Consider the following 19,974-nt stretch of genomic DNA (forward strand, 5'->3'; position numbering starts at 1 on the left):
GATGAAGCCTTTCAGAGCTCCAAAGTCCAGGTGGCCTTAATCAAAACTGTGATATAAGTGGCATTGTGATGAACGTATAGAAAGAAGTGGGCTTCTGCCTGCCTTGTACCTCGATGTTCTCTAAAGCTTGCTGGCTCCACACCTGGCTTGTCCATGCCATGACTAGCCATCCATGGGCCATTGTGGGGAGGAGGACAGCCCAGCTATGGTTAGAGATGTCATCTTACAGGACCAAATAAAATTGAATCAAATCCAAGACTTCGCATATGCTAGGTGAGTGCTCTACCATGGAGCTACTCCCCCTGGCCCAGTGGCTCTATTGGTAGGCTAATGTGTCTGTATTTCTAGCTGTATCTGCTAGTGGCATTGATTCTTAAGCTTTGCTGGGTGGGTGAGGTGGACTCCATCCCCTCTCAACATATACACACACACTCTTTTTATTTAAAATCAAGTGACATAGACCATACTAATACACTAAATCTAACCCAAGGAAATTGTGGAACACCTGGACTCTCTACCACCATTTTACCAAAAGTAAGACTTTCTAGGAATTCAGGCTGTTCTGACAAACTGTGCTGTCTTCCCCAGAATGAGCTATGAAACAGTAAAGGTAATTAAAGAGAAAAGTGCTTGTTAAAATACAAAATAGAAGTATCTCATTGCACCTACTTTTGACCCTGGTCAGTGCTTTGAGAGCACTGTGGTGAGATGTCTTGGCTGCCTGTGACCCTTTCTGGTCATAAGGGCAGATTATTCAACATGAAGAGCAGACTCTTCCCTCCAGTTGCTCTGTGAGGTTTGACACTGCTTAAACCAAAGAGGCCAAGTGTGGGTATTTGTGGCACAGTCACAGAACTCTGTTTTAGGTTGCCCTACAGGATAACAACTCTTTGCAATCTTTATTCATGTTTTCTAGAAAAGATGGAAGAAGTAGGTAAGGTGTGCTTTTTGTCCATGGCCCGGCATCTTAGACTGTGTTAAGCAGTCCCTGGGACAGTCCACTCTTCCTCTTTATTTTTGTTGCTTGCCTATCTCTTCTGTCACCACCCTAGCCCACGTCATAGCCATTTCTTGCCTAGAAGACACAGTGGTTTCTTTTTCTACTTCCTCTTCCTTTCTGTACCCACAGTGGCTTAGAAATGCAAACCAGACCACTGACCATCTGCTTCTTCACACTCCTGCAGAGTGATGAGGTCCAGAGCTCAGATTCTGAAGTTGGTATGACTCAGGTCCAGTCCTTCCTAGCTTGGTGACTTGGTCAACTTAATTGGCTTCTTTTTTCATCTATAAAATGGGGGGGGGGTAATAATAACGGAACCTACTGTCTAGTTGTTGTAATTTTTGTGAGGGATACTGAGGACAGAACCTGGCATGTGGGAAGTGCTGAAAAATTACTTGTTTTGTTCTTTTTGTAGCATTGGAAATCAAACCCGGGACCTCACACGTGCTAGGCAAGTGCTTTACCACTGAGCTACTTGCCCTGGCCTTCCTTGTTAGTTTTAGTCAATATAGAACCTAAGATTGGAAATATCCTTATTAGGAAATATCCTTATTAAAAGCTTAGCTTTTAATATAGACTTAATCACACCTCCAAGGCCTTTGCATGCACTAAGACCAGGTGCTGTCTCCAGCTTATTCTTTGTTAACTTCTATCTCCTTCTCTTTTTCAGCTACCCTGACTGCTTCTGCTGGTGGTGGCCCCTCTTCTTCCTTTCTTCTTCTTTGCGAGACTGGGAATTAGACCCACGGCTCTTGCACTAAGCTATATCCCCAGCCCTCCCTGAATTTTGTTGTTGTTTTGTTTTTTGGTTTCTTTTCTTTTTTTCTTTCTTTTTTTGTCTTTTTCCTTTTTTATCGGTACTGGGGATCGAACTCACGACTGCCTGCTTGTAAGGCAGGCGCTTATGCCGCTGAGCTAAATCCCCAGCCCTTGTTGTTTTGTTTTTTGAGACAGGATCTTGCCAAGTTGCCTAGGAATAACTCAAACTTGTGATCATCTTTTTCTTTTCCTTCAACATGAGAACCCACATTTGTGATCATCTTGCTTCAGCCTCCCAGAGTGCTGGGATTACAGCTGTGTGTCTCCTCACCTTATGTAACTTGATTTCTTAACACACTGTCTCTAAAGCACCAAGCTTGTTCCTTTTACGTGGCCTTTGCACAAGCTTTTCCTGGACTCTGAATATTTACTTTCTTCTCTCTTTGCCTGGATAACTTCTGCTAGTCTTTCTTATCTTAGATTAACTGACTCTTCCATGGGGAGGCCCTTTGGCCCCTGAAGTGAAAACTGATCCTCAACATTCTTCACTGTGTTCCTCCCCAGCATCTTTCAGTGTTTGCCACAGTCTGGAATTGTCTATTCTTCTGTAGGTTTATTGGGCTAAAATAATCAGGTTTCCTGCATTGGAAGCTCCTTGATATCTGTGAATAGCATGAGCAAGGCCTACACTGCCCCTCTGTGTGATGAATGGATTCTGCTGCCTTCTAACTGAGCACCTAGACCCATGCACTGTAGTGTTTATTTGCAGAGGGGCCACATACATTTCTGTATCACAGGTCAGCCATGAGTAAGGGGTTCTCACACTGTGCCAGGCTTCAAAAACGCCTGAAGGAGTTGTCAGAACACACCTTGCTGAGCCTATGCCCAGAGTTCAGATACATTGTAGGCCTGGGTAACAACCCAAGAAATTGCATTTCTAATGAGCTCCCACTATGCTTCTTGTCTGGACAGTGTACTTTGAAAATAACTGAAAAGAAAGAACAAGACAGTTATTCCAACAGTACAAAATGGCTTGCCCCATGGCCTGCTAGCCATCCAGGAAATATAGTAAAAGGTGGAGAAAAGGCACACATGTGGCCTGTAATAGGCCACTTGTGTAAGCTTGTCTTTTGTGTTCTCCCACTGAGCCTGTGCTATTTTGTGTGAGCTGGTTCTAACCCCAGAGTGGGGAAAGCTCAGAGTGGATAATGCTTTTAAGGTGCTCCTTATTAACTGTGCTGTAAAACCCAAAGCAAGGATCCCAGTGGCCTTGATGGTCACCATTGATTAAGACAGACATTACATTGATGGCAATGTGTTCCTGTAAAAATTCTTGTTAAAGGCTCTTCTTCTGTATGAGCCACATGAGAGCTCTTAGGCTTGCTGGTGGCCCTAAGGTAGGTTGTCTCCAGGTGTGTGATCCCTTTCCTTCCTATCAGCTTCTGTGACATCCTTTCTGAGTGTCAAGAGCCCTTATCCCACGTGTCATAGAGGAAGCTGGTGATGTTGCTGCATTGTGGCTTTGACCTTGGTGTGATACATATCCATCTTTGCTGCTGGCAGTGTGCCTCCAGGTAAATAGCTTTATGTCAGGTTTTCTTGTTCCGTAAAATGGGGATGGTAACATTTAAGGAAGTTTACTATGTAAGGGTAAATAGAGCCTAGAGATATAGAGGAACTGAGTTCCAATCCATGCCTTGCTAGTCTTTGCTGTTTTACAGTGAGCAAGTGATTGAGTCATTTGAGTCCTCAGCAACTTCCTTCCTGTGGGAATTAGAATGGGGCCTACCTCAAAGGGTTTTGGGGAAGGTAAAATGCTAGTGAAGACATATAGAATCGAAATAAAGCATGTATCATGCCATTGTTAATTTCTTGGTTTCAATATTATGTATTATGCTTTTATGTAAGATTGAGTTGGGGAAAGCTCATGTTCCCATCATAGTGTCCTGTAAAAACTCCCTAGGATTCCCTACTTCCTCTCTCCCTCCTTTCTTTCCTCTCAGTAACTTCATCTCTAAATGATAAATGAATCTCTGGAGGTGGGAATGTTAACTCATTGGAACGATGACAAGGTTGCTTAGATAGAAAGGTGGCTGATACTTTATGCAGGCTCACAGAGTTAGACAGTTGTGTTGCTTCTAGTTACACACGAACACCAAACATTTGGAGAAGGCTTTGCAGTTTTGCAGAGCACTTTTGTATGACCTAATTTAACCATCTGCATAATCTAGTTTGTGGAGGAGAATAAGGACTCACAGTTGAGAATAATTCTGCTCTCTTCCTTACTCTTGATGCCCTGAGCTGCATCTTGTTAGTTGTTGTTGTGACATATCTCTTTAAAAATGCTTTCAAAGATTCTAACGTCTTTCTTACAACTCTGAAAAGATGGCTCTGGAGAAGAGTGGTTCTTTAATGGCTTCTGAGTTATCTGGAGTAGGAAAATACAGGTTGTTGAGCACCACACTGCTATATTTCCTTAAAAGGGGGTGGATTTACAGCAAACAAATTAAGAAACTCATCTGCCTGACTAGTGTGGTGCTGCATCCAGTAGTGAAAGGAAGTCTCAGTTTCCCCATCTGCAGATTGTAGCCTGACTTGCATGAGGCACTTGTGTGGGATGGGGAGGAGGCAGCTGGGTGAAGCTGTCACAGGGGTTGAGGGAAAGGAAGAATGGCCCAGCATTGTGTGGACACAGCTGGCCTAACTGGTTTCCCCCAGCTCCTGAAAAATTTGTGACACTTAAGAGAGCACTGTCCCTCCCAGAGTGGTCAGCAGAAGGACCAGTGGCAGAGTGACCAGATGGGACAACGCTGCAGTAGGACAGGTGGGTTTAAATCCTGATTTTACTTCTCAGCTGTGACTGTGTGTGGTTTACTTTAACTCTGCTTCAGTTCGTCATCTGCAAATGAGATTAATGCCTGAAAGGGGTTGTGCTTAAAGTTGCTCCACTGCAGGAAATGATTGGTTCAGGGTAATATCGGCTGCTGCTCTGCTGTGATTATTAGTGTCACCTGACACTTCTGGTGGACTTCAGAGTAGGAGCTGCCATGAGTGTCCTGTGGACTTAAGCTGTTCAGCAAAGAGTATCTGCCAGCCTCAGTGTGGGAGTGAGGAGAGCTGCAGTTGTGGAACTTGGTGAGAAAGTGTGGTGGCAGGGATATATGTGGATTTTGGGGACCGTCATTAAGCGTTACCTCTGTATAAAGTTTTCAGGATCCTGTGAAGGATAGATTCCCTGCCCTGTATCAGGAAGAAATGACTATCTTTGCCTCAGTTGACTAAGCAGGGCTGGGGTGAAGTCCTATCTGCTTGCTTGTGCTTGCCCAATATCTCTTCAGGGCTGCAGGGCCTGGGCCCTGGGGGTTTGGCTGGGTTGGGGGTGTTGGGAAGGAAGTGAAGTCATTTTTCAGCTTTGTGGAGTCAGACCATGGCTTACAAGACAGATTTTTCTGATGGGAGCCTTGTTACCTGGCAACTTATTTAGCTTCTGAATGCTGGCCACTCACCCTCCAGCTCCCATCTGCAGTGGGGGGACCTGAGCCAAGAGTTCCTCTCAGTCTCCTGGGGCCCTTGTTTCTTAGAGGAGGCAGAAGTCTGGGGCCCCTGGGATGGGGGGAAGTAGAAACCTCTGGAATCTCTTTTGTTCTGACTTCCCCTTACAGAGGTTTCAAGAAGTTGCAAATTAGTCTGAAAGAGTAAAGTTTTTCCTCTCCACTGAGTGTTATTCTGTTTGAGGCTGTCTTTTATGGAGTTGTCAGTGTTTCATCTACTTCCTTGAATACCTATTTCAAATCTCTGTTTTTCCTCACAGCTTTGAGCTTTTGTTGTTGTCATTGTTAGAATGGTTTCAATCATATTGTTAAAAAGAAAAAAAACAGTATTAGTGTGTCTTCTTTTTGGAAAGATCTTGCTAGTATTAAGTGTAAAATACGTGTCATGTAAGTTTTGGAGTCTGAGGAAATGGAACAATAAAGGTGCACGTATTTCCCTTAGAGGGATGGGCTCCTCACAGCTCTTAATGTAACTTTTTGTACCCCTAGTTGTCTTTTACTAGCAGGCAGGAGATTGTCCATTGAAATGGCTCTGGCCTGGTTTGGAGAGTAGCCTTGACAATTTGACTAGGAGGAGACAGCAGGGATATGACTGAGGACAGCAAGAGAATTACTTCTTTCTGGTTGTGTTAGGGCTTTGACTGAATTAAGATCATATTTTAGTAAATGCCACAAATTGAGTTGCTATGTGTTGAGAACTTTGTGTGCATTTTCTTATTAGCTTAATGCTTTAAGGTTATCATTCCCCACATAGTAAGTACTAGGTCAACCACAATGTACATTTGCGAGTGGTATAGCAATAAAACAATATTGCCCAATGATGTCATAGTAACCTTAGGTTGTGTTAGTACACTTACATAAGAATAAAATAGCCTGCTGATGCGTTTTCAGAAGATAGCTATCTCTCTCGTTAAGTGACACATGACTACCGTAGCTGAGTGGTTAAATAATTTCCCCAAGGTCCCATAGCTAGGTTTGAATAGAACTGGACCCAGATCCCAAACGTGATTTCTACCATGCTGCATTGTTCCTTTAAGGGCACTTAATAACAGGAGGAGGAGGAGTAAGGGCAACATTTTATTGAATGCCTGCTGTGTGTAAAGCACTGTGTGCTAAGTGCTTTACCATTATCTCCTCCACCCTGTGGACCATGAGAGTAGGTATTAATGCAGTGGCAAGCAGAAACACTGAAATGACACCCAGCATTTGGAAGCAGATTTATTTACGTTGACAGGCACTGATGGGGATCATTTCCAGAATATCAGGCGCCGATCTGTGGTGGTCTAGGACTTTTATATGATGCACAGTGGGAGGTACAAAGGTGAGACAGAACAGCCTGACAATTCTTCTGATTAGCTAGTCATCAGTTACAAGGGTAGATTAATGATTATCAATCTATGAAGCTTGGTACAATAGTACAAATCAGGCATCCTATATGTTTGGTTATGCTCTCATGGTTATAAGAGTTAAAGTAATTGTGAAGCTATGAAACAGTTACAGAGCTAGGCAGTTATAAAAGAACAAAGTTTTAAAAAGTGTAAGTTCTCTTGTGTAGCTTTTCCCTTTCATTTCCCTTTCTTGTTTAGAAAAGTCATTTTTTATGTTGGGACTGTTCTTTTAATCTAAAGCTGATCAAATCTGAGAATTACTGGACCTTGTTCATTCCTGATTTTGGACTGACTTACCTCCCAGGTATCAGTTTTACCAGGTGAATTCCCATGGTTAAATTAAACAGAGCCAGAATCCAGACCCCAACATTAAATGTCAGCACATTAGGAACAGCAAATATTTTCAAAGTATAACTGATAGACCTTGGCTTTTTAGATGAGGAAGACAGTTTAAAATGAGAAGTCTGACTAATAAAACTGTATAAAGACTGAGGAAAAGAGCCTTACTGGTTGTCTTTAGCCCTCTGGGGCAACGGTCCCCAGAGTTTAAGGCAGAAAACCCAAAAGCAAAATGCCAAAATGACAGCAGCAGCAGCAGCAGGATGAAGAAGCAAGGACTGGAGTAAGCAGAATCTTGGTCAATTAAAAAAAACAAAAACAGCTAGTAGGGGGGTAGGGAAGTAAGGGTCCAGGCAGGTGCACCAGCAGGCTGCGGGTGGCAGAAGACTGAGGCAACATATACAAAAAGCAATTGTGACAGCATTGGCAGCTTGGAGATCTTGAACTGGCTTCACAAGCAGGAGAGGTGTACTTTGTGTTTGATAGTCGATACTTTTTTTGCTCAGGTGACCATAAGAAAGCCCGTTTTTAACCCCTTAGGGCAGTTGAGTCCAAGTGAGCTAGGCTTTTGTCTCAGGATTTTCCCAGTGGAAGGGGCTTAGAGGAACAACTTGCAAGCAGAGGAAGGGGTCTTTTCTGTATTGTTGACAGCGCAGAGATCTTGCCTAAAGTGTTTAGCAGTGTATCAGGCCGAAGTTTGGCCAGGTGCCTGTTTGTGCTTTCTGTGATACCTGATAGCAGTGGGGCTTGAAGTGAGGCAGCTTGACTGATATCCAGGCCCAGAGGAAGTCTTTATACCTCTGGGAGGAGAGTTTTCAGAACTTTAGGATTGTGGTTATCTGTCTCAGGCTGATGCGGGAGTCACTTTGCTTTTGGGAAACAAAGTTGAATGTGCAGGGCTAACCAAAGGTGAGGCAGGCTGACTGTGGGTGAAGGAGATGACCTTTCAGGCTTTAAGTTTGTGCCTGCTAGAAGGGGAGAGGGTCAAGAGTTCCAGTGGCCCTGGTGATGGTAACTTTGACAGAGGGAACTTTTGAAGGCAGAGTTCTGATTCATTGTCTATCAGGAAAGCCACAGTTTTGCCTCTAACTTTTTTAGTGACCACAGACTCTTGGGGGGCCCACTTTGACAGAGCTTAGTCTTTCTTATCTATGCAAGCCTGACAGGGTGCAACGTATTCCTCTGAGCTGACAGTTTTTCTCAGTCAAAATGTGAAACTCAGAGGAAATTGTTGACAGTCATCTCTGGTGGGCATTAGATGATGCCATCTGACCAAGTTAGATGTATATAAGCGAAGACTCTGGAGGTAAGGTCTCTGTGGCTGAATACAGGCAGTGACTAGCTGGAACCGGTTTAGCTGGCTGGAAGTAGATGAATTTGGAATGGGGAGTGAAGCTATAGGTGTTGGCAGCAACTGTGGCAGCTGATGAGGGTGCCAAGGTGGAATTCTCAGGAAGAAAGGCCTCTTTTTTTTTCTTTGAGATGCAGGTAGTAATTTGCTTTTATTTTTAACTCTGTAAAAGCCTATTTCCCGCAATTAAGAACCATGGATTTTAACTAATTAGTTCTCATTCTATCTACCTATGGTATATGTTGAGTACCTTTGAACAGTGGTGTAACAGACAAAGGGTGGGTGCCCAAAGAGAGAGGCCATTCAGATGCCTGCCTGACCATGCCCCTCAAGGGGACTTAGGTATGACTCAGCCAAGGATGGTGTGAGTCCTCCATTATGTCATATGTGGATTGCCTTGGAACTGCAGGTCAGGGCCCAATCAGTCATTGTGACAAGTGCTTCCCAGTCTTGGTGTACAGATGGAGCAGCCTGTTGCATTCACTGTCCATTCCACTCATTTATTCATTCAGCAGGCATTCAGATGTTAAATGTTCCAACCACGCTTCCCTTGAAGGGTGGTCTTAACTAACAGGAGTTGAGCAATCTGTTGTCCTGCTTGAAATGAGCAGAACTGACAAATTGACTAACTGGGTTTCCCCCAGGGGTCTTACTGGAATCAGACAAGCAGGCAGACACAGATAGATTGCATCCTCCTCCTTTTAGGGTCCAATGTGAGCTGCTCAAGTGGAGAGGCAGGAATTCTCTTCTGGACCTCTGAGGGGACTCAAGAAATCTCAAGAGTGTGCCTTCCCATGGGGACCTGAAAAGGTCTTTGCTGTGTCATCGAGTGTTGAAGACGTCAGCATGGTCAGTCTTCCTGGTCAACACAGCAGATAAAACGGCAAGCAGGCAGATTTATTTATATCACTGAGCATTGATTAGGATCATTTCCAGAATATCAGGCCCTCTTCTCTGGTGGTCTAGGGCTTTTACATGATGCACAAGCAAGAGATACAAAAGAGGTACAGTGGAAAAACAGAACAGCCTGACAGTTTTGGTTAGCTAGCACAATAAGATCGTTTATTAAAAGGGAGGATTAATGATCACCAGTTTATGAAGCTTGGTGCAGTGGTATAATTAAGCATCCTGTATGTGCAGTTACATCTCTTGGTTACAGGGGTCAAGAAAGTAATTGTAAAGCCATGACAGTTATGGAGCTAGACTGTTTCAAAAGAGCAAAGTTTTAAAAAGAATGATTTCTCTTGTACAGGTTTTCCTTTTCACTACTATTACAGCTATTTCACAGAAGATGAAATGAGGCTTAGAGATGTTAATTGCCTTGCAAACTGCATTGAAGTAGGATGACTTTAGTGGTCTAAGTCTCTGTTGTTGGAATAATGAGTTTAGGAGTGTGAGTAGAAGCCATAGTTTTAGTGAATTGTATATATTTTTTTAAAATTGTATAATATCTGGAGTGTTAGTTTTGTGTGAGACTCTGCATCTAGAATGCTCTTTAGAGACACTGAAAAGTGTATGATGAGGTCTGCCCTGAGGAACGAGGCTGACAGTCTAGTTAGGGGAGCTACCACATCCAGGAAAGAAGATGTCCCCAGAGTTGTTTGAATTGAGGTGGGGTAGATTGTGTTTAAATCTTTGCAAAGTGTGTGTGTGTGGGGGGGTATATTGGTGCATGAAAAATAATGGCAGCATGGAGAGTCTGCCTAAGACCCACTTATGTGAACAAGGCAGTCTGCAAAACCAATGGTCGTTAGAGACCAGGATCTTATTTTGGAGCTGATGGTATTTGAGCCTCCTTATTGAAGTGGAAAGAACCTGTGTAGGACACTTTTAGCAGATGTTGGGGGAAGCTGGAGAAAGACCTGTCAAGGAAAAAATGATGGTGAGCTACTGGGTCAGAAATGGTTAAGGCAGAGGAACACTCATCAAGGTTGTTAGTAAGTTAGCTGGCTAGCATCCTTAAGCAGAAGTGCGTAATGCTGAGAAGAGATGCAGAAATCTCACTGATGTGATCAAGTTGAATGCTGAGAGAGAATAGAGGAACATCGATCCAAGATTAGATGATTTTTGATAGGATCTTAAGAGGAGCATGTTTATTTCTCTCCACTTAGTGCCCAGAAGGATGGATTAATTTGCATTTTTTATTGGAAAACTCTCCCTTTAGGCTTCTTGTGCCAGCTCTACAGAGTTCCCATTCATTAACCTACCATCTGATGAGAGATACCCAGATCTGACTGGCATGTCAGTTTGAGTCTGGGACTCTAAGGATTGCTAACATCCTGTAAAGAGTTGGCGTTGAATGAAGGTGGCATCCTGACCTGGATCTATCACCTTAGATGCTAGTGCTGGTAGCTATGAAGCCTGTCTTGTCTTGGGCATGAAGTTTAATGCAAGGGGTCTTTAATGCAGGCCATGGGAAGGAGGGGAAGAGGGATGATGGGCAAAGCAACGAATAACCAGGAGAGAAAGAAGAGATGCCATACGCAGAAAACTTGCAGTGTGTGATAGACCAAAGTCAAGTCAGTGACCTTGCTTCTTTATAACTGTGTTGCTATGCCTTGCTGTGCTAGGCCAACAGTAATCAATGCTATTTTAGGAGCCTTTCTCAAAGTGGAGTGATATTCAGAATTTTGTAATTTTTAATTTCTAGAAATTATTTTAATGTCTTAAAAATTCATTTTTTAATGGATCATAATTCTATGCATTATAGACTTACAGGATACATGTGATATTTTGATTCATGCTTATATTGTGACCTTGAAATCTTTTAAGTGACTGCTTCTAGGGAGCCTTCTGTCATATGGTCATTATCAATAGAAGCGGGTCTCTTATTTCAATTTTTAATATAAATTTAAAAAAAATTCTGAGACAGTGTGTCACTATGTAATTTAGGTTGTCTTTGAATTCATTATGTAGCCCAGCCTGGCCCCAAACTTGCGGTAAACCTCCTGCGTCAGCCTCCTGAGTGCTGGGGTTACAGGTATGCATCACCATACCCAGAGTTCTTATTTCAGTTTCAGTCAAGTAATTTACTGAGAGTGGCGGGTAGAAAATACGGTGACTTGAGAGTTGCTTTTCTTATATTGTTTTCTTTTATAATTAGAAACGAGAATAAATTTGAGGACCTTGTGTTGTCAAAGGAGAATTATGAAATTAGCTTCTCTCACTTGACGAGATTTTTTGCAAAGTTGTGCCTACATGTGTCCATGTGTTGTTGGTTTGTACTTGGGACTCATGAGCTACAGTTATGTCAGGTTGCATCTTTTCTGAGTGGAGGCTTATGATGACTATTGCTTAGTGTCTCTTAGTTCTGATGCTATCTGTTCTGAGGGTGGCCTACTTGGTTCATTTGTAAGTTTGCCATATGACCTGTTTCCTAAAGGGTAAGCCTTAAGAACACATGGACACAAAGTCCTTGATTTGTTAGTTCTGTGGTGAAGGTTATCTATTGTCTTGCATGGTACTGGTAAAGATAAAAGATGTGGCCATGCAATATCTCTGTACCAGCACTATCCCATAGAACTGGACTTGATGAAGATGTTCTTTAGCTATGCTATCTTGTATGGTGACCACTAGTCCTACAAGGCCATTCAGTTCTTGAAACTGACTAGTGCATCTGAGGGACAGAATTTTAAATTTAATTTTAATGGAGGTAGTCATGAGTGGCTATCACTTGGACAGCATTGCTTGAGGTGCTGTCCTTGGCCAGAGGTGACTGATTGATATATTTGGTAATAGGACTCGGATAAAGGTTCTGGTTGGGCAGGATGGCATGTGCGGGAAGACAAGGACAGTTGTCTACTGGACATTAGACAACTGGATAGATAGCATAGAATTGTGAAATTGTTTTTCAATTTTAGGATTCAAGAAGATTCAGGAGAGTTGGAGCTGGAAGTAGGGAGGAAAGTGTTTTTTAAAGGAACATGGCATACCTGTGACTTTCAGATCTTGTGAAATAATATTTTGGCAGCTGTAAATGTTCTGTTGTTCATGTGACATGATATGTTTCAGACTTGGGAGTCTAAGAGATCTGTGTGAAGATAGGCGATAGGCGTTGCCCACTGTGGCATTGCCAGCCGTGCTTGTGTGTGTCAGATTCAGTACCTTTTTGTCCTCCTCACCTCCTGAGCCTTGCGCTGGGAGGGTCAGCTGTGATATGTGTGTGGGAATGCTGAGGTAGAGTCTGATGTTTACTTTTTTAATGTAAATCTGAGTCTTTGTCATTCATGAAAATATTTTTGAACAATTTATCTGCCAATAAAGACAGCAGTTTAAAAAAATAAGAGGGTCCTATGTAGGAGACATTCATTCAGCTTTCTGAGTCTGTTTCTTCTGTATGATGTAACAGTGCATGCCTCAAAGAGGTATTGTTATGTTGTGTAACTTACACAAAGTTTTGAGTATCTTGGCACATAGCAGGTTGCCAATGTAGGCATTGTTAGCACAAATAGGATTAGCGAATACATATAGAATTGTCTAAAACTACACAGCGAGCCTGGATTCTTGCTTGTTTTCTTCATATCCTTTGAGGAAGGCAACCTGCCTCTCCCTATGTTTTGGGCCAGGGATCCTGAGGTGATCCTTAGGACAGGCAAGGCAAGGCAGAGGGTGTGAAGAGGATAAATGAAGTACCTTTGGGAAATTCAGAACAAAGTTATATAAATGTACATTGTTAGCCAGTGATGATGGCACATACTTATTGGTGCATAGGTACTATCTTCAGAAGTCAGGCTTCCATTCTCTCTTCTGTCCTTAGTGTGTTAACTAAAGTTTGTAGTTAAACACTCTGATTTCAGGGCATTAATATTTACATAGCTCTTTGGGTACCTCTTATTATCATTTCTTTATCTTATCTGGACTTTCTATTTACTTGAACACTGGAGGTTGATTTAGTATCTTACAAGAACTGAAAGTTATCTCACCTTTCTTGTGCACCTTAAGTGTGAAATCAGTCAAAAAGGAAAGGAAAATTAATAATATTTTGGTATTCATGATTCATCAGGAGACCTCATGGCAGTATGAAATTACCTTTTCTGAATTTTTAGTACATACCTTAGTATATTAAAGATATAGAAAAGGTTTTATTGTTTAGAAAATGCCCCTTTATGCTTTCTACTTTGATAATTAGTCAAGTTGGGTAAGGGCTGGTGTATGGTAAGAAGATCATTCCTTATCTTGTACTCAGTAACTCCTTGAAGATAACGATACACAATGTGTTAACTAATTTGTTATTCTATTATTTTGTTATAATACATTATTTTTTCCATAAAAATAGATTTGTGGGAAGAAAAGATCATACCTTGTTATGAGGTCACCTTAAAACACATAGAAGGGGCTGGAGGTTTAGCTCAGCGGCATAAGCGCCTGCCTTGGAAGCAAGCAGTCGTGAGTTCGATCCCTGGTACTAATAAAAAGGAAAAAGACAAAAACAACAACAACAACAACAACAACAACAAAAAACACATAGAAAATGTTGAATCCCTTGTTTTTTCCCCCTTCACACATATTTTTCTTAGATAAATGGGAAAACAGCTTAGTTGATACATTGTTTCTTGCCAATTGAAAAAGTTTGCCTAAAGACATACAGTTTTGATCCTGTTTATAGTAAACTAAATTTGATCCTAAGTTCTGTGTTTCCTTGGTGTGACATATGGTAAGGTCAGTTTCAAAGAGTACATCGTGATGAATGCATTGTGGAAAAGAATTGCATGTTTTAATTGTGACTCTCTGTCATAGCTTTGAAGTGTTCCTGTAATTACATCAGAAATAACCGGCAGCAGTCACCTTCCATTAGGGGTGTGAGAAGGTTCCTTACTATTTAAGTGATCACATAAGGTGTTAAATGAGTCATCCTCAACCTCATGAAGAATTAAAAATAGAAAAGAACAGTTGACATCATCCTATAGTAAGTTTTTAAGGAACATCAAAATGCCAAAGAGTTTTATTAGAAAAGGGCTATCTGAAATAAAGACCCAGCCCATATGGGTCCATAACCTGTTGGAGTGGTTCTCACACTTCTGCCTACACAGATTGCTGATTGCTGACCACCAGTGATGTGTTTGAGGCTTTGTGTTTTTCACTTCCCAGGTGGTGCTACCCTTGCTAGTTCAAGAACTGCACTTTGAAAACCACTGGGTTTAAGGAAAGAAATGGGTAAATATCGAGGATAGTTCTCAAAGCAGAATTTCAAGGGCTTTTGTTTTGTCTTATTTCAGTGGTACTGGGAATTGAACCCAGCTCCTTCAAACTAAGCTACATCATACTCCCAGAGATGGGGATTACAGGCATGTGCCATCACATCCAGTTTAAGATCAATTCCTCAAGGCCTCTTAAAAATAAATTTTGATGAAAATAATAAATTTCATTTGGGGTGCTATGCAAGTGTGGTCAAGGAAATCTGTTCTTTGTGACATTGTAAATGAACCTTAAAAATATTTGTAAACCTGAATAAGTGGTCTTCCAGCCTGGTGTCAATGAGTCTCGGTGTAAGATCTTGGATAAACTTTGTTGTTAACCAACATTATCTCTTAGATCCAAGTTAGTGATGAGTTTGAGTTTTTGGATGTTTTTATCTCTTCTGAAAATCACAACGCTGTGTCTAGAGACCATTTGTAGAATAGTCATTTTAACTAAGGGTATTGTAGGTTCAAAGCCATTAAATCACCACCTTTGTCACGACATAAAATAACGATCAGGAAAGTGAAAGTGTAACTGATGGTTCCCCCTGCAGCCCTGGTCCCAGGCTTTGCACTGGTTCTAGAACTTTTGTTTTATTTTATTTTTAATTTTGTTTGATATTTTGAGACAAGGTCTTGCATACAGTTTAGGCTAGGCTTGAACATCGTTTGTAGCTCAGGCTGGCTGTTAACTCCTGGGGATCTGCCTGCCTCATCCTCCCAAGTGCTAGGATTGCAGGCATGCACTACCACGCCCGGTTTAGAGCTACCCTTTTATTAACCTTGGTAATTTGTTAATCCTGTTAAAGCAATAGAGACCACAGTTATAATAATTGCTAATTCTTCTAGAAGGTACCCTGACTGAAGCCTTGAGCTGTACTTTCCTGGATTAGTTTCTCAATTCCCCTTTTCCAAATGAGTCACCATGATCATCTGTGTTTTCAGACACAAGGCAGTGTTGTTACACAGTTTTGAGAGCTGAGGCTTAGTATTTTAGCCCAGGTCAAGTGAGCAAGTAAGGCAGATTTCCATTGTTACATTTTGGAAAATTTTATGTAGAGACTTAAAAGGCCTCACTGAAATCAAAAGATGTTACTAAATTTTGAAGTAAAGAAAACCAAACCTATTTAAGGTTAAAATTGTGTAAGTTCTATTATTAAAGACTGGTCTAGCTCTATGTAATTGGGCAAAATTTCACTATGTGGTGATTGTAGCTCCTTTGACTTATGTAGGATAAAAACAATATGAAATCAATATTGTAATTGTAGGGTCAGCCTGATGATTGAAAAGGACAATTGAATGACTACAAGTTTGTAAGTGATAATTTGTTTCCAATGTGCACCATCTGGTCCTATTATTTGATGTCTTCTCTCTAGGCATAAAAGGTGTTTTAGAACATATTCCTTTCAGCCATTTAAAGGAATATGCACAAGGGGTAGCCTTAGGGTTCTTGATTGTCCTCCTTTGTGTAGGTGGAAAAGGTGGGAGGGCAGTCCTATCCATGGTGGTTTCCTTTTTTTTTTAATTAAATGAAAAAATAAAACAAATTTTCATAACGAAATAATGAGAGACTAAAATAGGCCATGGTAGGTTTTGGCATTTGCTGTTATGGAATCCTGATCCAGTGTTTGGGGACGTGTTATCCATGGGGAATAAGGAAGAAAAGCTTGAGTGTAAAAATTGAAGGAAAGAAAGGGAATGCCCTGACCTGTTTCCACGCTGCAGCTCCTGAGGATGGGGACTTGAAAGTCTGGAATTGGCAGTCTTCCTGTGTCATCAGTTCCTGATCCCACTGCACTGTGTGTCTGGCAGATGCTCGGGGCGGGTCTGCGGGAAGGGAGGCAAACAGGCCACGTGCCTGCGGAGTCCTAATGAAATGGTGTCGGAGAGCATGGGGTCTATCCAGCAGGTGATTTTGTGTGTAGGTCATTTATAAGGTGTTTTATCCAGAATATAAAATGAAAAGGACGAATGTCATTGAAAAGGAGATAGTTTTCTCCTGGTTAGTCTTATCACTGTCTCCTTTGATGGCTGCCTTACTCTTTCAGATTTGAATTGTACTCCCTTGACTTGTGGTCTACAGATGTGCTCACAGTTTAGGTATTGTTAGGAAAAAGGGAGAGAAAAGCAGATAGGAGGAGCTGAGCATGGCCAGTGTCTGAGACAGACATTCTGGCACTCTGACCAGTCTGCTCTCCTCTGCAGGCTGTGAGGTCTTACAGGTCATGAATGTAGAAAGCTGGGCCGGGGAAGGAGAGGTTGAATGGGGTTGATAGGGGACAGGATCCATGGAAAGGACTGTGGCTATTTGCTGGAGAAGAGGCTTGAGACATGGGGTGTGATGGTGGTTTGCAGGGAGCAGGACTGGAGAATGTGCTGGGATTACGGGGTGCAGCTGTGGTTGCTGGGCCCTTCGCCCGTGATTATACATCTTTAGCAGATGTGAAAGCATAATGTGGTGGAAGAGGCCTCAAGTGGCCTCTGGTCACCCCAGGATGGTGGCAGGCGGACTCCTTCAGGTATAAATTAAGAAAGGGAGGAAAATAAGAGCATAAGCTCCAGAGGACTTGAAAGGCAAGGCCTTACTCTCCAGGAAAAAGTGCTGGTGGGTGTAGTCTTAGTGAAAGCTGCGGTGATGTGCTGTTGTGAAAATGAGGAAGGAGAGAGGACCTTCTTCAACATTTTCTTTATAGAAACAACTAGAAATGGCTATAAATTGTCATTAATGTTACATACTTAGCTCTGCAGGAAATACTTAAGATAATTTGAACATTAAAGCTTTGCTAAGAGTAGATGTAAATGGCTTCTTGATTTCTTGGTGACTAAATTTTACAAATGTTTATATTCAAGGGTGATGCAGTAGTTCTCCTGTGACTCAGGAAGTAGCTTGTCTGATTTTTAAAAGGAAATCAGGATTGAGTTCTTAATTGTGTGACCATTGTTAGAGAAAAATAACACTGAAGAGGTAAACGATCGTGAATTTATTTTTCACATTATGAATAGTTTTTTTTTTTTTTTTTTTTAAATCCTGAGACAGGGTCTCCCTATGCAGTTCAGGTTGGCCTTGAGCTCACTTCATAGCCTAGGCTGGTTGCAAACTCACAGTGGTCCTTCAGCCTTCAGTGCTAGGTTTTCAGGTATGTACCACCCACACTTGGTTTATGAATAGTTTTTGAATCTCATAATCACTGGTGTGAGTCACAACACCTATCACCTATGGGGATTTAGTCCCAGCACTAGAAAGGAAAACTGTCCTACAGGGTACCAAATGACATGTTTATGAAAACACAGAAGAATAAAGTACAGAGTATCATTTGATTTTACTTAGTCCTGAGACACTTGACTATTGATTTCAGTAGCCTACATCTGAGTACAGGAATGAAGTATTTTTTTTAATAAGGGTAAGATACTGAAGATTATTTTCTACAAGTCTTGATTAGAATTACTGGAGTTGGTAACTTTTCTATATCATAATAATTCATTTACAAAGTCCTTTCTTCACCTCAAAGCTACATTAAACAGAAATCAATATAAAAAAGAGGCTTCGTGGTCACCAGCTTCAGTGTGTTTCCTTTCAACCTTCCACCCTACAGTAAACAGTCCACTGGAGTCCAGACCCTTGCCTGGAGCTTGTGGCTTTAGAATGACTGCAGGTTCAGCCTGTTCTCCAAAGGGCTCCAGCACGCCATTCTCTGGTCTTCCTCAGAGCTTGTTGACACAGATGAAAACGTTAACACTGTGAATGCAGAAATATAACATAGACCATATAAAGAAGAATTGGCTTTGTTTCACTTAAAAGTAACCAGACCTTTTCAGAAGAAAACTGTACAACACACTCCTTCATGGAATCCTTAATAAGGCAGGCCAGTTAGATAGTCTCGAACACTTCACAGTCTTAGCAGATAGAAGATGGGTTTTTACAGACTGGCCTTCCTTTCTCTTTTCCTCCCTTCCAACTGTTGTCCTCGTCAGTTTTATGATTCTCTGCTGACAGATTCCATAGGTCTCAGAAATGTATGTGTCAGTTAATGGACATATTTGTTCTTTTTCTTTTATAAAGGAATCTTGCAGAAGGAAAATACCAAAATTGGAAGCACATAATAGATGTATTTTTAAAATAGCTTTTTACTGTTGATTTTGATTTTATTCTTGAAGGTGAAGTAGCTATAATAATGTTATGTTTAAACGAACAGGCTTATAATTGGATTGACTTTATCTCTTATTTTGAACTTCTTAGTTTTTGGTAACAGAACTATCTTTTAAATTTTTTTCTATAGTATACTTGTGACTTTTTTGTGCATATTAATGTATTGATGTAGTCTACTCCAGAAAGCATTGGGATTGGTAAAAGCTTTGGTTTAATGCCTTCTGAGACTTGGAACAAAGAGCAGTTTTGTGCAGATGCTCCATCATTGCCAAGTGTAGCCTTACTCCTGCTGAACTAATAATGGATAGATTTGGATCCCAACAAGCAAGATGATATTTTTTAATAATTGCCTCTGGGTGACAGTAATAGGGCCTCCCACATAGCTATTTTTATGTATCTTTTGTAGGGGGAGACTATCTGCCTTCCAAGCAGTCAGTTTCTAAAAACGAAGAAGCAGAATTCAGACAGGCTCTTTGTCGGCCATCTGTTTGCAGCAGATCAAGTCCCTTAGGAGGAACTTAAAACTGTCCTTGTCCTTGCAATGTTGGAGTGATTCCACTCTAAAGTAGACTTTGGAGGAGGACCTGCTAGATCATGTTAATATCCTAATACTTTGACTTTTTTTTCAAGGTAATTAGGCAAGAATACTTTATCTATAGAGTTAGCAGAGTGACCGGAACAGAAGGATATTTATTCAGTGGCCTTTAATTCATTGAAGCCACTTACTTTAACAAAGAGCTGGACCCTTTGGAGCAGCTTCAACCCAGGACAGACACACAGAGGATCGTGATGTGAATGCATATAAGTCAAGGCTCTGAACTGAAAAGTGTGATGTGTAAAGCTTACATAATCTCTGAACACTGTCTGTATTGCGTAACTGTTACTCTAGGAGTATGTTTTCTTGTCTCCACTGAGAGCATGCTTTACAGAGGAAGCAATTTGTTAAGTACTTCCTTATTTTAGCTGTCTGAATCTTCTGTAATGCTTAACGGTTCCTCATACTGGGAAGCCAGTGCCTGAATATAGGAAGCAGTCTTTGTATTCATCCACTTGGAAGATGGACAGCAAGGTGTGTGCACATGTGTCAGAGTGTCAGCAGGTGAGTTTTACCGTACGTGCCATATTACATTTTTGGTTATTTATAATTTGTTTTCTTAAAGGTTTTCTTTGGATTCTTTTTGTAGAATTAGTTCAGTTCAGTGTAATATCATACAAAAATCAGCTTTTACAACTTTGGAGGTTGAAAGTGAGGCATCAGGTGAC

At 41.4% G+C, this 19,974-nt stretch overlaps 1 protein-coding gene across 4 annotated transcripts in view; it reads left to right on the plus strand.

Annotated features, from left to right (window-relative positions):
• Positions 1-19,974, plus strand: part of Mgat5 (alpha-1,6-mannosylglycoprotein 6-beta-N-acetylglucosaminyltransferase) — a 338,130-nt gene that overhangs the window by 42,388 nt on the left and 275,768 nt on the right. The window contains exon 1 of one of the 4 annotated variants that reach the window (XM_063258975.1): positions 4,700-4,894. The exons of the other annotated variants lie outside the window; for them this stretch is intronic. The gene's annotated coding sequence lies outside the window, so the exon portion shown is untranslated. Of the gene's footprint in view, positions 1-4,699; positions 4,895-19,974 lie in introns of those variants that run through there. 4 annotated transcript variants of the gene reach the window in all.

Source organism: Cavia porcellus, unplaced genomic scaffold (assembly GCF_034190915.1).
Source record: "Cavia porcellus strain 051 isolate PalLab524CR breed Dunkin Hartley unplaced genomic scaffold, mCavPor4.1 scaffold_12, whole genome shotgun sequence".
Classification (NCBI taxonomy): domain Eukaryota; kingdom Metazoa; phylum Chordata; class Mammalia; order Rodentia; family Caviidae; genus Cavia; species Cavia porcellus.